Below are 15957 nucleotides of genomic sequence, written 5' to 3' on the forward strand. Positions count from 1 at the left end.
ATTAACCAGAAACATAATACATGTGTGAATACATAGACAAACAAAGTGTCACTAGTATGCCTCTACTTGACTAGCTCGTTAATCAAAGATGGTTATATTTCCTAACCATAGACAAAGAGTTGTTATTTGATTAACGAGGTCACATCATTAGTTGAATGATCTGATTGACATGACCCATTCCATTAGCTTAGCACCTGATCGTTTAGTATGTTGCTATTGCTTTTCTTCATGACTTATACATGTTCCTATGACTATGAGATTATGCAACTCCCGTTTGCCGGAGGAACACTTTGGGTGCTACCAAACGTCACAACGTAACTGGGTGATTATAAAGGAGCATTACAGGTGTCTCCAAAGGTAGATGTTGGGTTGGCGTATTTCGAGATTAGGATTTGTCACTCCGATTGTCGGAGAGGTATCTCTGGGCCCTCTCGGTAATACACATCACATAAATCCTTGCAAGCATTACAACTAATATGTTAGTTGTGAGATGATGTATTACGGAACGAGTAAAGAGACTTGCCGGTAACGAGATTGAACTAGGTATTGGATACCGACGATCGAATCTCGGGCAAGTAACATACCGATGACAAAGGGAACAACGTATGTTGTTATGCGGTCTGACCGATAAAGATCTTCGTAGAATATGTAGGAGCCAATATGGGCATCCAGGTCCCGCTATTGGTTATTGACCGGAGACATGTCTCGGTCATGTCTACATTGTTCTCGAACCCGTAGGGTCCGCACGCTTAAGGTTACGATGACAGTTTCATTATGAGTTTATGCATTTTGATGTACCGAAGGTTGTTCGGAGTCCCGGATGTGATCACGGACATGACGAGGAGTCTCGAAATGGTCGAGACGTAAAGATTGATATATTGGAAGCCTATGTTTGGACATCGGAAGTGTTCCGGGTGAAATCGGGATTTTACCGGGTTACCGGGAGGTTGCCGGAACCCCCCGGGAGCCATATGGGCCTTCATGGGCCTTAGTGGAAAGGAGAAAGGGGCAGCCCAAGGTGGCTGCGCCACTTCCCCCTCCCCTAGTCCTATTAGGACTAGGAGAAGGTGGCCGGCCCCCCTCTCCCTCTTTCCCCCTTTGGGGAATCCTAGTTGGAATAGGATTGGAGGGGAGTCCTACTCCCGGAAGGAGTAGGACTCCTCCTGCGCCTCCCTCCTTGGCCGGCCAGCCTCCCCCCTCTACTCCTTTATATACGGAGGCAGGGGACACCTCTAGACACACAAGTTGATCCTTGAGATCTATTCCTTAGCCGTGTGCGGTGCCCCCTGCCACCATATACCTCGATAATACTGTAGCGGAGTTTAGGCGAAGCCCTGCTGCTGTAGTACATCAAGATCGTCACCACGCCGTCGTGCTGACGGAACTCTTCCCCGACACTTTGCTGGATCGGAGTCCGAGGATCGTCATCGAGCTGAACGTGTGCTCGAACTCGGAGGTGCCGTAGTTTCGGTGCTTGATCGGTTGGATCGTGAAGACGTACGACTACTTCCTCTACGTTGTGTCAACGCTTCCGTTGCGATCTACAAGGGTACGTAGATAATACTCTCCCCTCGTTTCTATGCGTTACCATGATCTTGCGTGTGCGTAGGAAATTTTTTAGCCCTGCTGCTGTAGTACATCAAGATCGTCACCACGCCGTCGTGCTGACGGAACTCTTCCCCGACACTTTGCTGGATCGGAGTCCGAGGATCGTCATCGAGCTGAACGTGTGCTCGAACTCGGAGGTGCCGTAGTTTCGGTGCTTGATCGGTTGGATCGTGAAGACGTACGACTACTTCCTCTATGTCGTGTCATCGCTTCCGCAGTCGGTCTGCGTTGGGTACGTAGACAACACTCTCCCCCTCGTTGCTATGCATCACATGATCTTGCGTGTGTGTAGGAAATTTTTTGAAATTACTACGAACCCAACATTGCTTTGGCTGATTCTTGTCGGGTCTATCCCCATTTTGTAGACTGTGTCCTGATATATCAGATTAAGACTACTGCCGCCGTCCATAAGGACTCGGGTGAGATGGTATCCGTCAATTATTGGGTCTAGTACCAAGGCAGCCGAACCTCTGCGCCGGATACTAGTCGGGTGATCCGCACGATCAAAAGTGATCGGGCAGGCCGACCAAGGGTTGAACTTGGGGGTAGAGGGCTCCACGGTGCATATGTCTCGGAGTGTGCATTTGCTCCTCCTGTTCGTTACGTGAATCATGTTCACTGTTTTGACCTCCGGTGGGAACTTTTTCTGTCCCCCAGTGTTCGGCTGGCGAGGCTCATCCTCGTCTTCGCTTGGTGTCTCCCTCCCCTTGTGTTCGGGGTTTAGTTTGCCGACCTGCTTGAAGACCCAACATTCTCTGTTGGTGTGATTTCCGGGTTTGTCGGATGTGCCATCAATCTGACATAATCTGTCTAGAATCTTGTTTATGCTGGACGGTCCATCTCTGCTGCCTTTGAATGCCCTTTTCCGTTGACCAGGTCGAGAGCTCCGGAATCCGGCGTTTACTGTCGTGTTGTCTGGGTTGTCTTCCTTTTTTCGACGCTTGCTTTTATTGCGTCATGGTTTTCCATTGCCATCCCTAACTTCGGATGTGCCTGGGTCACTGGTGCCGCTATGGGCCAGCCAACTATCTTCGCCCGCGCAAAAGCGGGTCATAAGGCTTGTTAGGGCTACCATTGTCCTCAGTTTTTCCTGGCCGAGGTTTCTGGCAAGCCATTCGTCCCGGACACTGTGTTTGAAAGCCGCTAAGGCTTCGGCGTCCGGGCAGTCGACAATTTGATTCTTCTTAGTGACGAATCTGTTCCAAAGCTTTCGGGCTGACTCTCCGGGCTGTTGAATTATATGACTTAAATCGTCTGCATCCGGAGGTCGGACATAGGTCCCTTGAAAATTATCCCTAAAAGCATCCTCAAGCTCTTTCCAACTTCAAATTGAGTTTTCGGGAAGGCTCTTTAGCTAGTGCCGAACTGGTCCTTTCAACTTGAGGGGTAAGTATTTGATGGCGTGGAGATCATCTCCGCGAGCCATGTGGATATGAAGGATAAAGTCCTCAATCCAGACCCCAGGGTCTGTTGTTCCGTCGTATGCCTCTATGTTCACAGGTTTGAATCCTTCTGGGAATTCATGATCCAGAACCTCATCGGTGAAGCATAGGTGGTGCACGGCACCCCTGTATTTGGATGTGTCATGGCATTCTGACGGTTGTAGTGTTCGGTTTTGATTCTGCGTCGGAGTGCGCTTCCTAGATCTGTAGATGGACCTGGTTATACCGGCTTTTTGGTGCAAGTCCTCACGTAAATCGTGTACCGACTTATATGTGACATTGTTAGCCGCCCTATCGCGGACACGGGGTGGTCGATCCGGCTGATCGGCCGTTCTATTTTTCAGCTTTATAGGCTCTAAGGCCTCGTCATTGAATTCGGGCAGCAGCTTGCGCTTTTGATAGCTCTTTGTGTGGCGGCTGCCCCCGTTCTTTTCTTCAGTATCGAGCACTTTGTTCCATCTACTATTGAGTGTATTTTGCGCGGCCTTAAGCCTTTGTTTCTGCTTTTTCAGACTCCTCGCGGTGGCGATAGGCCTTCAATGGAGGTCCTCTTTCTCTGAGTTCCTTTCCGCGATGATGTGTGCCTCAGCACACTGAGACCAGAACAGCTTCTCCGTTGAGCTTCCATCCTCGGCCTGGTAAAATTGTGCGGCATCGGACACACTATGGGGCAAATCTGCGAATGCTCCTGGAGAGCTCCGGATTCGGGTAAGTAATCGGTAATTTACTTTTACATGCTTGCTTTGCATATAGAAAGCCTTACCCGCAGCTATCTTCTTCATCGCGTCGATCTCTTGGAGGGCCTTTTGGGCTTCGGCCTTGGCACTTTTTGCACTCTTGAGGATCGTAGTCCTAGGTAATGATTGTGCTGCTTTCATGTGCAGGCGGCTGACGGTCCGGTGGTTGGCCGGACTTGTCCGGCAACTTGACACGGCAAATGCTGACATCGCGCTTGTGAACAAGCAGCTTGACGAGGCACAGGATATGTATTTTCGGGTGGTCAACAAATATTAAGAGGATCATGATGCTAGTATCCATAATATGCTGTGACTGCAAATGGAGCTGCCGGCGTGGAGACCCTTCGGGTGGAACTCGCCCAAGCCAAGGAACAAGCCAGGAGGAGTGATGCGGCCGCCCTAAAGGCGGCCGAAGAGTTAAGAGCCGAACAGGCTGCTCGTCGCCAGAGCGAAGATCAAATAGCCAAGATGGCTATTGAGCTGAAGGATGCTGCCGACCGGTATGAGCTGCTTGAAAAGGAAAGCCAAGCGAAAACGACGGACCTGGAGAAAACCATGGTAGCAGCCAAGGAGAACCGCTCTAAAATCAGAGCGGCGAAGGAGGAGCTTCGTCAGGCCAGAGATATTACGGCTGGGAAGCCCTTTTTGTTGTGGACGAAGTTCGGAGATCCGAAGTATGCCCCTCTGGATCAATTATGGAGTGCTACAGACGCGTATTTGGACCTGGCAATGTGTGCTGCTAATGCGTCTGAGTTCTTCAAAGATCAAAAAGATAACAAAGTGGAAAAGTTGTTCTGGTCGCAGTTCAGTGCTCCGACGCGTCCACTGTTGTTGAATGAGCAAATGGCTGAGTGGGCTGAGCTCCATGGGTTGTCCGGGCTTGCCATGAGGTCTGTCGTGGATCACCTTTGGCCGGAAGGACCAAGGCCGTATAGTTATTTTGGGTTAGTGCAAAGATTCCTTGGCGCTGTGCCGCATGTTGACGCCGTAAAGAGGTCAGTGTGCATAGAGGGTGCGCGGATGGCTCTTGCCCGTGTTAAGACATACTAGGCAGAGATGGATGCCACCGCTATTGCAACCCGGGGTCCGGCCGTAGGCCAGGTCTTGTCCGAGCACTATTTTGAAGAAGTCCTAGAAGGCGCTCCTCTAATAGAGGCTCAGTGCTCGAAGAGTATCATGTTCAAGTGACATGTATCCCAATTTGTAAAAACAATGCTATTTGGCTTATAAAAGGCTGTGTTTATACTTTTGCCTGAAAGTATTATGATGCCTCCTGTGCGGCCGTTTTATGTATGTATATAACCTGAAAGTTTGCAGTCGTCGGCTTCAGCCCCCACTCATATAATGCGGGGGTCTTTGGAAAAGCGTGTATTCACACTGGGTCCAACGTCTTGGTCCATTAAGGAGGTGATAGCGCGGCGAACAAGGCAATTGGACTATATTGCTTTAACACTTTCACTTAGCCATAGGAGTTTGACAGTGGGGCTACTATATAGCCCCTGGTACTTCCGTGCTTATCCGAATACGATGCACGTACATACATGACTGGGAAACTAGTCCTTCGTTAATGCGAAGGAATCGCGAAGATTCCGCTGAGTTCTTGAGTGGTTGACCAGTCTAGCGCTTTATCATGAAATCAATTTTCGGCTTTCTCTACTGAGGTGCTCATCCAGATGAACCAGGGCACAATCGCAGTAGTTCTCCTAGTGCCACCTTAGTCGATAGAGCAGAACGTAAGGTAGCAAAACACGGGAGCCGGGCAAACCCAACTATTGACCAAAGACAGGATTTGGAGCTGATGCATATAAGGCCAAACTCGCGACACCGAACACTCCCTAAGGTATTCGGTCTTTACAACGTATACTGGGCTGAGTAACACCCTCGATAATAAGCCCTGAATTTCCAGGTACGTGCATTAGTCTGACGTGACGAAATGTCAATAACGCCAGCATCCCTCTTGGTTATGTTGAGTATCCTGAGGGTGTGAAGCAACAAGAGACAGTAAAAAAGGTTTACATAGGTTCTTAATCTAAAAAGAAACCATTGAACGGGGCCTTGCTACACGTCTGCGCCTGTGTCTCCGTTGTGCCGTATCCCAGAAGGGTGTAGCATGATCATCATCTGTAAGAGAGGAAAGCCCAGGTGAAAGTTTTCGTGCGAAAAATTGGTTATTCTTAATAAACCATTAAAATTCAATCTAAATAAGATCAGGCTGAACTGTAGTCCTTTTTACATGTGGGAAGCCCCTAGCACCACCTATGGGGGTATATCCATCAACCCAGTCTTAGGTTTATCTGAGCTGTTAGGACTAGTAATTCGCCGGACTCGTCTAGCCGTGTCCGCGGTCTTGACGACCAATCATTTATTCTGGTTGGAGAGGGCGTTCAGTGTTCGGCTACTAAAGCAACCACACGTTCTTCCGCACGTAAGGAACGTTCTGTGTTTCCGCTAACTGTGATGATGCCACGTGGACCGGGCATCTTAAGCTTAAGGTAAGCGTAATGCGTATTACATTAAAACGAGCGAAGGCCGTTCTTCCGAGTAGCGCTTGATAGCCGCTTCGGAATGGAGCGATGTCGAAGGTTAACTTTTCACTTCAGAAGTTGTCAGGAGAACCGAATACAACCTCTAGTATTAGAGAGCCCGTGCAACGGGCCTGTGAGCCTGGTATTACTCCTTTAAAGGTAGTATTGCTTTGGCTGATTCTTGTCGGGTCTATCCCCATTTTTTGGACTGTGTCCTGATATATCAGATTAAGACTACTGCCGCTGTCCATAAGGACTCGGGTGAGATGGTATCCGTCAATTATTGGGTCTAGTACCAAGGCAGCCGAACCTCTGTGCCGGATACTAGTCGGGTGATCCGCGCAATCAAAAGTGATCGGGCAGGCCGACCAAAGGTTGAACTTGGGGGTAGAGGGCTCCACGGCGCATATGTCTCGAAGTGTGCATTTGCTCCTCCTCTTCGTTACGTGGATCATGTTCACTGTTTTGACCTCCGGTGGGAATTTTTTCTGTCCCCTAGTGTTCGGATGGCGAGGCTCATCCTCGTCTTCGCTTGGTGTCTCCCTCCCCTTGTGTTCGGCGTTTAGCTTGCCGACCTGCTTGAAGACCCAACATTCTCTGTTGGTGTGATATCCGGGTTTGTTGGATGTGCCATCAATCTGACATAATCTGTCTAGAATCTTGTTTATGCTGGACGGTCCATCTCTGCTGCCTTTAAATGCCCTTTTCCGTTGACCAGGTCGAGAGCTCCTGAATCCGGCGTTTACTGTCGTGTTGTCTGGGCTGTCTTCCTTTTTTTGACGCTTGCTTTTATTGCATCGTGGTTTTCCATTGCCATCCCTAACTTCGGATGTGCCTGGGTCGCTGGTGTCGCTATGGGCCAACCAACTATCTTCGCCCGCGCAAAAGCGGGTCATAAGGCTTGTTAGGGCTGCCATTGTCCTCGGGTTTTCCTGGCCGAGGTGTCTGGCGAGCCATTCGTCCCGGACACTGTGTTTGAAAGCCGCTAAGGCTTCGGCGTCCGGGCAGTCGACAATTTAATTCTTCTTAGTGAGGAATATGTTCCAAAGCTTTCGGGCTGACTCTCCGGGCTGTTGAATTATATGACTTAAATCGCCTGCATCCGGAGGTCCGACATAGGTCCCTTTAAAATTAGCCCTAAAAGCATCCTGAAGCTCTTTCCAACTTCCAATTGAGTTTTCGGGAAGGCTCTTTAGCTAGTGCCGAGCTGGTCCTTTCAACTTGAGGGGTAAGTATTTGATGGCGTGGAGATCATCTCCGCGAGCCATGTGGATATGAAGGATAAAGTCCTCAATCCAGACCCCAGGGTCTATTGTTCCGTCGTATGCTTCTATGTTCACGGGTTTGAATCCTTCTGGGAATTCGTGATCAGAACCTTATCGGTGAAGCATAGGGGGTGCGCGGCACCCCTATATTTGGATGTGTCATGGCATTCTGACGGTTGAAGTGTTCGGTTTTTGATTCTACGTCGGAGCGTGCTTCCTGGATCCGTAGATTGACCTGGTTATACCGGCTTTTTGGTGCAAGTCCTCACGTAAATCGTGTACCGAGTTATGTGTGACATTGTTAGCTGCCCTATTGCGGACACGGGGTGGTCGATCCGGCTGATCGGCCGTTTTATTTTTCAGCTTTATAGGCTCTAAGGCCTCGTCATCGAATTCGGGCAGCAGCTTGCGCTTTGGATAGCTCTTTGTGTGGCGGCTGCCCCCGTTCTTTTCTTCAGTGTCGAGCACTTTGTTCCATCTACTGTTGAGTGTATTTTGCGCGGCCTAAAGCCTTTGTTTCTGCTTCTTCAGACTCCTCGCGGTGGCGATAAGCCTTCTATGGAGGTCCTCTTTCTCTGAGTTCCTTTCCGCGATGATGTGTGCCTCGTCGTCCGGACTGTTCTCCTCTCCGGAGACAGGTTGATGAGCTTTACCCTCGGTGTCGCTGTGATTGGACAGTGGCTCCGTACTATGTTCGCCGTCCGCTGGTTCATCTTGCTCTATCGCTGGGTCCATGTGGTCGTTGCTTGCTTTGGAGTCGACCGGGGTATTATTCTTTCTTGCGCTGTTATCGTTGTTTTCGGCAAGGCGGGATTTGGAGCGGCGCTTACGTCACGGCTTTGGTTGCTTCTCGAGGGAATTATCCTCCGCTGCATCCTTCCGTCCTCGTCATTGTTTTCTTTGGGTGTATCCACCATGTATATATTGTGTGATGAAGTGGCTGTCCAGCGCCCTGTGGGTGGTGGTTCCTGTTCCTCTCCTGCATCGTCGTCCATACCGTCGATGTCTTCGGAGCCAAAATTAAGCATGTCAGTTAAGTCGTCGACAGTGGCTATTAAGTGGGTGGTGGGCGGGGAATGAATTTCTTCGTCGTCCACTTACCACTCAAGCCGGACATAGTTCAGCCAAGGGTCTCCTGACAAGGAGAGAGACCTCAATGAATTTAGTACGTCGCCCAAGGGCGAGTGCTGAAAAATATCCGCGGAGGTAAACTCCATGATCGGTGCCCAATCAGATTCGATAGGCACGGACGCAGGCGGTTCGGAGCCTGTGGCCGGGGACGAATCCAAGGGTCCGACAACACAGGTCTCATAGGGGTGAAGTCAGTATTCGGCTCTATCACCATTGAGTGTGCGGCCTGCGTGGTGGGGTCCATCCACCCGTCCTCGGACGACACGACCTGCTCCGGATTAAAGGCCGGAGTAGCCACAGGGGCGATCGCCCGGACACCGTCCGGCGGTAGAGCTAAGTCATGCTCGTCACGACGGTGCGGTGCACCTGACATAGGCTCGAATCCGTTGAAGATCAAGTCTCCGTGGATGTCGGCGGTATAGTTCAAGCTTCCAAACCTGACCTGATGGCCAGGGGCGTAGCTCTCGATCTGCTCCAGGTGGCCAATCGAGTTGGCCCGCAGTACGAAGCTGCCGAATACGAAGATCTGTCCGGGGAGAAAAACCTCACCCTGGATTGCATCGTTGCTGATGATCGAAGGAGCCATCAAGCCTTATGGTGACGACACAGTGGAACTCTCAATGAAAGCACCAATGTCGGTGTCAAAACTAGCGGATCTCAGGTAGGGGGTCCCGAACTGTGCGTCTAAGGCGGATGGTAACAGGAGACGGGGGACACAATGTTTACCCAGGTTCGGGCCCTCTCGATGGAGGTAATACCCTACGCCCTACTTGATTGATCTTGATGATATGAGTATTACAAGAGTTGATCTACCACGAGAACGTAGAGGCTAAACCCTAGAAGCCAGCCTATGATTATGATTGTTGTTGTCCTATGGACTAAACCCTCCGGTTCATATAGACACCGGCGGGGGCTAGGGTTACATGGAGTCGGTTACAAGGGAGGAGATCTACATATCCGAATTGCCAAGCTTGCCTTCCACACAAAGGAGAGTCCCACCCGGATACGGGACGAAGTCTTCAATCTTGTATCTTCATAGTCCAACAGTCCGGCTGTCCGAGGACCCCCTAATCTAGGACTCCCTCAGACTCCTCTATCGAATTGCCATGGGCGTCCAAGGAGAAATGGCAAACGGTCATTGGAACGACGTCGCACTCCAAGGTGTCTTCGTAGGTGCCAATTTTGAAGGAGACTTATACTCGGTGCTTGACTTGGATGGTGCCGGAGTCGCTAAGCCATTGGACTTTGTATGGATTGGGATTCTTCGTCTTGGGCAATTGGAGCTTGGATCAAAGTTCTTCACTTGCCAAGTTATGACAACTTCCTCCATCGATGATGACCTTGACGGATCGTCCATTGATGCCGGCCTTGGTATAAAAGATACGGCATCTTTGGTCTTCTTCTTGATTAGAGTCAAAACCTTGGAGACAACAAGGGCGGGACTTGAATCTTCATCACGAAAGACTTGTTCCTCTTCATTGTTCACTTGTCGGTGCATGGCGACTTGCTCAAGGGCTTCCATTTTGCCTTCACTCATTGAGTCATAAGTGCCATCGTCGTTGAGGATCATGGTTCGCCTGTTGGTGCACTCATAGGACTTGTGGCCTCGGCCTCCGCAAGTGAAACACTTGAAGGAACTCATCTTGACGGTCTCATCGGTTGGAGTTGATGATGATGAAGCTCTCGGCTTGAAGTTGCTCGTAGTAGGATGACTTGTAGTTGACGAAGCTTTCTTGGAACTCGACTTGTCGATGGTGCTAGTAGAAGGCTTGGTAGTCGATGTTGCAGTCGTTGAAGCTTGGTTGTTGGAGAAGCCGTATGACTTGGATGAGAACTTGGCATACTTGAAATCATCTTGCACTTGGCGTTCCGCTTTGGTAGCTTGGTGCACTAGCTTAATGAGATTTGAGTATGGTTGGAAGTCGGCGATCTTCTTGATGGGATGATGTGGGGACCCCGACTCATAAGTCGAGATCACCGAATGCACGTGTACAGTGATCCCAAAGATCAATGCTCACTGAAAACACAGAAGCTGAATAACAAGAGTCTTACATCCATACATACCGTTTTACACAAGTAGGACCATTATGGTCAAGTCTTGAGTGTATCATCACAGCGGAACTCTTCAATAACAACTTGGACCCATGCCATCTGCCTTAACCCTACAGGCATTCTGACTGGGAAGCGTCCTGGCTCGCATGTTCGTCACCAAGGTACTCTTCATTATATCTTGTTCTTTCATGCCTGGCCAATAAAATAACCAGTGGCAAGCCAATGAGTACTTTGAATGTACTCGCAAGCAACCCATGTTTTGGCTCAAGATACAACAATGCATGACATAGGTAAATTTTTGCAGAAAGCTAATTTTGTTGTGTTATGACATGTTCAATAACTGGTAAATCATGCATCAGGAGAATTCAAGTAACCATGAGGACAAGTTACAGATATCAACATAAATAGAGTGGGCATCAACCCAACTCAATCATGTCAAGTCCTTTGACTTGATCCAAGTAGTTTTTCCCACTTATCCAAACACATACACTGGTTTGTAAACATGTGGACGTAGCCCAAGAGCGGTTACCCAACTGTCCTTGACCGTGGACACGGCTATTCGAATAGTTTTACACTCTGCAGAGGTTGCACACTTTACCCACAAGATCCGGGGAACTTCCGTGTCATCCACGACCCGCGGTACCTCAAGTACCCGGGGTAAGCACCCGATCACTATCTTTCCCCAGACGACACTAACATGGAGTCCACTCGATTGGTAGTAACCCCCGTGCCCAACATTTCACAACTTAAAAATTGTGGAGCCTTGCTCCCATATTCATCACATACCACTGGCACGGGGTACCAACGGTGTGTCCGGTGCCCCATAAAAATGTTCTTGGCCGCCCTACCTGGCACGACCCCGTCCCGAGAGAGCGCACCAACAACTCTCCCGTCACTAGTAATGCGGGCTCCAAGCTAGTATCAGCCTAGGTAATCAATAATGCCCTTTCCCATACAAGCGTAGAGTGGTTGTGCATGTAAGGTTAGAATAACGGTCGCAACTTAAACCAATCCGTTTTGAAAAACAACACACACACTTGCCTCGGTACACCACTTCGTCATCAAGTGGTTACCCAACTCATCATCTCCCCCGGGCTTAAGTGGCACCCGATGGGGGTTTTCGAAAAGTCTTTTGAAAATACTTTGTCTCCATCACCATGCATATTCCCGTCCCTTTTTGTGTAGCAACTACTTTAGCATCCTATCTACTCCCACCGGCATAACCCTCATAAGAAGGTAGGGTCATGCACAATGCAAGTATCAACAAGGAAGAAATAAAGGCAAGCCACCAAAGTGGCTACCATCTCATCATGATTCCGAGGCAACAATAATAAAGTGCTATATGAAATGCATAAAAAGGGTTTCATAGACATGGTCAAAGGGCTGCTTGCCTGGTTCATCAGATTCTTCAAATCTTTTGGTCCATCTCCGAGTATCTCATCTACTTCGTCAACTAACGTCGGAAACAATCATAGTAAGCAACACAACAAGGCAGAAAATAAAAGTGCTCTAAAAATATTAATTTGACTTTTCTAGGACATCTCTGGTTATATAAAATTAACCAGAGTGGTTTCATTGGAATTTGGCCAGTGGATATTTCTAAACATTTTGATATGATGGAATCAAGGGGTTTATGGATTTGCAGTGTACAGATACATATTTTTGAAAAATGAGCAAAGGCACCCATTTAACCAAGGATGATTTTAGAAGCATCTAGGAATTGGTTTCACTGGATTTGGAGTTGAAATGATTTTCCTATGAATTTGCAAAGTTAACAAATATGAAGAAATGGATCATTATCTTGTGTGGCACAGAAAGTATTAGGAAAAATGTTGAAAAACTAAGTTATGAACTTAGAAGTATCTGGGATCTTGAATCATGGCATTTGGATCACTTTTGAGCTCTTTGTGATTTTCTAAAGTTCATCACAGAATTGGAAAATGCGGTTTTATTGGATTTGTGTGAAGAAAAGTTTCCTGAAAAAATGTGCAAAAAGCACCATGTGATAGGGCATGATTTTAGTAACTACTAGAAATTTGAATCATCAAGTTTTGAGTTAATTTGAATTGTTTATGGATTTTGGAAATTTACTAAAAAAGAAAAAGGAAAAGGAAAAGATTTAGGTTATACCTAAAGCGCGTGCTGAGCGCAATATAGCACCGCTGCACACTGGGCCAGCCCAGTGGCTCGGGCGCGCTGGCTGCCTACGCCGAAGGCGTATTAAGCGAACGCGTCTTCGCTGCGGGGAGGCCGGAAACCGCTTGTGCATTTCCACTTAAACGCCGGGGCCCACTGGCTGGCTCGCTGACATGTGGGGGCCCCGCAGGGTCATCTTCCTCCTCCCGCTCCCGCGACAGAGGGGAGGGGACGCCTTGGCTGCGCGAGGCCGACGCTCGCCCCTGGCAGCACAGGCCACCTCCGGCCAAGCTGCGGCCACCAGAGGGGCCACCGAAGGGCGGCGCATTGGGGGAGCTCATCAGGGTCGGCGGGAGATGGCCGGGGCGCGCCCGGCATTGGTCTCAGCGGACGGCTACTCGGGCGGTGATGTGCAGGGGGGCACGGTGCCTCGGCGGACTGTGAGATGGGGGGAAATGGGTCACCGTGATTTGGCGGTTCTTCTGGAGGGGAGAGGAGGTGGGGAGGACCTCGTCCTTGCCCGAATCGGAGCGGAGGCCAGTGGCGGCATTCTGGCCATGGGGGTGCTGGAGGGCACGAGAGGGAGGGGGAGGCTGTCCAGGAGGTGCAAGAGAGAGAGAGGGGTCCCACCGAGGCGAGAGAGAGCTCGGGGGATGGATTATATGGAGGAGGTGCCGATGCTCCATGGGCAGCGTCCACGGACACGCTCTGTGAGCTCTGCAGGGGGGAGGAGAGAGGTCCAGGAGGGGCCCAACATCTTGCCGTGTCTCGGACGTAGAGGCGACCTCGTGGGACACCACCCCGCCGCCCAAAGCCGTCTTATGCCATTGGCATGGGTGAGCTACAGTGCGGGAGAGCACTATAGCATGCTCCAGAGCATGAGCTCTGCACGCCATGGCATAAAATATATGCCATGGGCGTGTCCACTTTTGTCTAGGAGCACTGGGGGAGTCTAAACAAAGGGGAGGTGGCCTTCGATGCCCTGGTGAACCACTAGGAGAGGAGTGGGGTTGAGAGAGAGATGGAAATGGGCTGTCCAGAGGGGTAAATGAGGTGGTTTCACCCCTCAATCATTGACCTGAGATGCAGCCATAGTTACTGGAAGTAGAAGAGGGCCAGGAGCAGCTGTGGTACAAAGTTGAGCCCATGGAGATTAGTGGAAGAGGTCAAAAATGGAATTTTGGTAAAGTGGCAAAAGGTGTTTGATGCTTGTTTGGGTAAGCAAATGAACTCCATTTGGAATGAGATTCCACAGGGTGAAATGTAACACATAATTAGGGTGTTCCACCAAATTTGAGCTCATTTTGTCAAAGTGGCCAATGTAACTTTGGTAAACCGTAGAAATCAACAGAAATGTCTTTTCCAAGATTTAGTCATGCAAATCTATTCTCCTTGATTCACCACTTGGTGTAGTGTCATCACTTGAGGATTTGAACATGTACACAAAAATTCAGATCAAAATGACACACTTGGCAATGTAGAGTTGTTCAAATTTGAATCTGGACAGAGTTGGTTTTGGGGCACTTTGGTGAACCAAAATAGTTTGGATTGAGCTGAAACTTTGCAAGGTCATCATATTATGCATATGTGACTTGCTACAATTTTCCTGGATTTATTGGAAAATATTTCTGGTAGAAATATTTCAAATACTTGAAATGGACAGAAATGGTTTAGGAGGGTTTTGTCCAATATATTGAACATGACCATGTGTTGAAACTCTTATAGATGGACAATATATGTCCACTGAGCTTCCCTAAAGTTTCTCAAATATTTTTGAAACATTAAAATAATTTTAACCTATTAAAGACCATTTCTGGCCTTAAGAAAAAGCCTTTAAATAAAATAGGAAAATAACTTTTAAAATTGTATTTTTGTGGTTTATGGGAGCCCTATACCTAATAGGTTTCAAATATACTTTTTGAAAGATTTTTCACACCCTTAATTAAGTACTTGTAGTTCAAGTCTCAATTCAGGGGTTTTTGGAAAACCTAATTCATAAAATTCTTTTTGGCCAACATATTTTTGCAAGAAATTGTTTTTATGTCCTACACACATGGCATGATCATTGGGCAAGGTTTTGGATCAAGGAGAAGGAGTATAAGAGTTGGAGGATTTATTTGATTTTTAGAGCACTTGCAAACAACAAACAAAATCCAATCAAGGCAATGTCCAAAACACTCAAAAGTTTTTGTCAAACCACATTTTATCATGATTGTTAGCTTAAGTGTAGTGGCCTGAAAATCAGGGTGTGACAGATGATTGAGTCCATTCAAGAAACGTGCCATTGTTTGCTCATCATCTTCCGTGACATTGGCTCGTATCATGGCAATCTCCATCTCCTTGTAGTACTCTTCAACGCTCTTGTTTCCTTGCTTGAGTTGTTGGAGTTTCTTGAAGAGGTCGCGGTTGTAGTAGGTAGGTACGAAGCGTGCTCTCATGACATCCTTCATTTGTGCCCAAGTGGTGATGGGTGGTTCACCTCTTGCCTCACGGCGCTCGATGACTTGTTCCCACCAAATGAGGACATAGTCTTGGAACTCAAGGGATGCCATCGAAATCTTCTTCTCTTCTTCATAGTTGTGCAAATGGAAGATCTTGTCAACCTTCAATGCCCATGAAAGGTACTCTTCGGGATTGTTGCTTCCGTTGAACTTGGGCATGGTGAACATCATACAGTATGGTGTCAAAATGGTGGCATGAATACCAAGATATAGTCGAGGTGGTCGTTGTTGATGATGAAGATGATGTCGATGATGATGTAGTACGCGTTCGTGGCGGAGATGAGCGGCGGTGATGTCGATGTCGAACCGTACCTAGATAGCCGAAATACAAAAGGATACGGTACCGCAACTCAAATTCTCAAACCTCTAAGTAGCAAATTTGTCGGAGAGCAAAACGGTCCAAAATGGTTGGGCTATGCGGAAGTGGTGGAGGTATGCGGAAGTATATGTGGTATATGGCGGGCACCAGAACCAAATTTGGTGAAAAATGGACGGAAAACGGGGCGGTGGATGGAGATGTTGCTGCCAGGGGTTGGATGTCCGGGTGGAAGGCCGGATGT

This window comes from Triticum urartu, chromosome 2, assembly GCF_003073215.2.
Source record: "Triticum urartu cultivar G1812 chromosome 2, Tu2.1, whole genome shotgun sequence".
Lineage (NCBI taxonomy): Eukaryota > Viridiplantae > Streptophyta > Magnoliopsida > Poales > Poaceae > Triticum > Triticum urartu.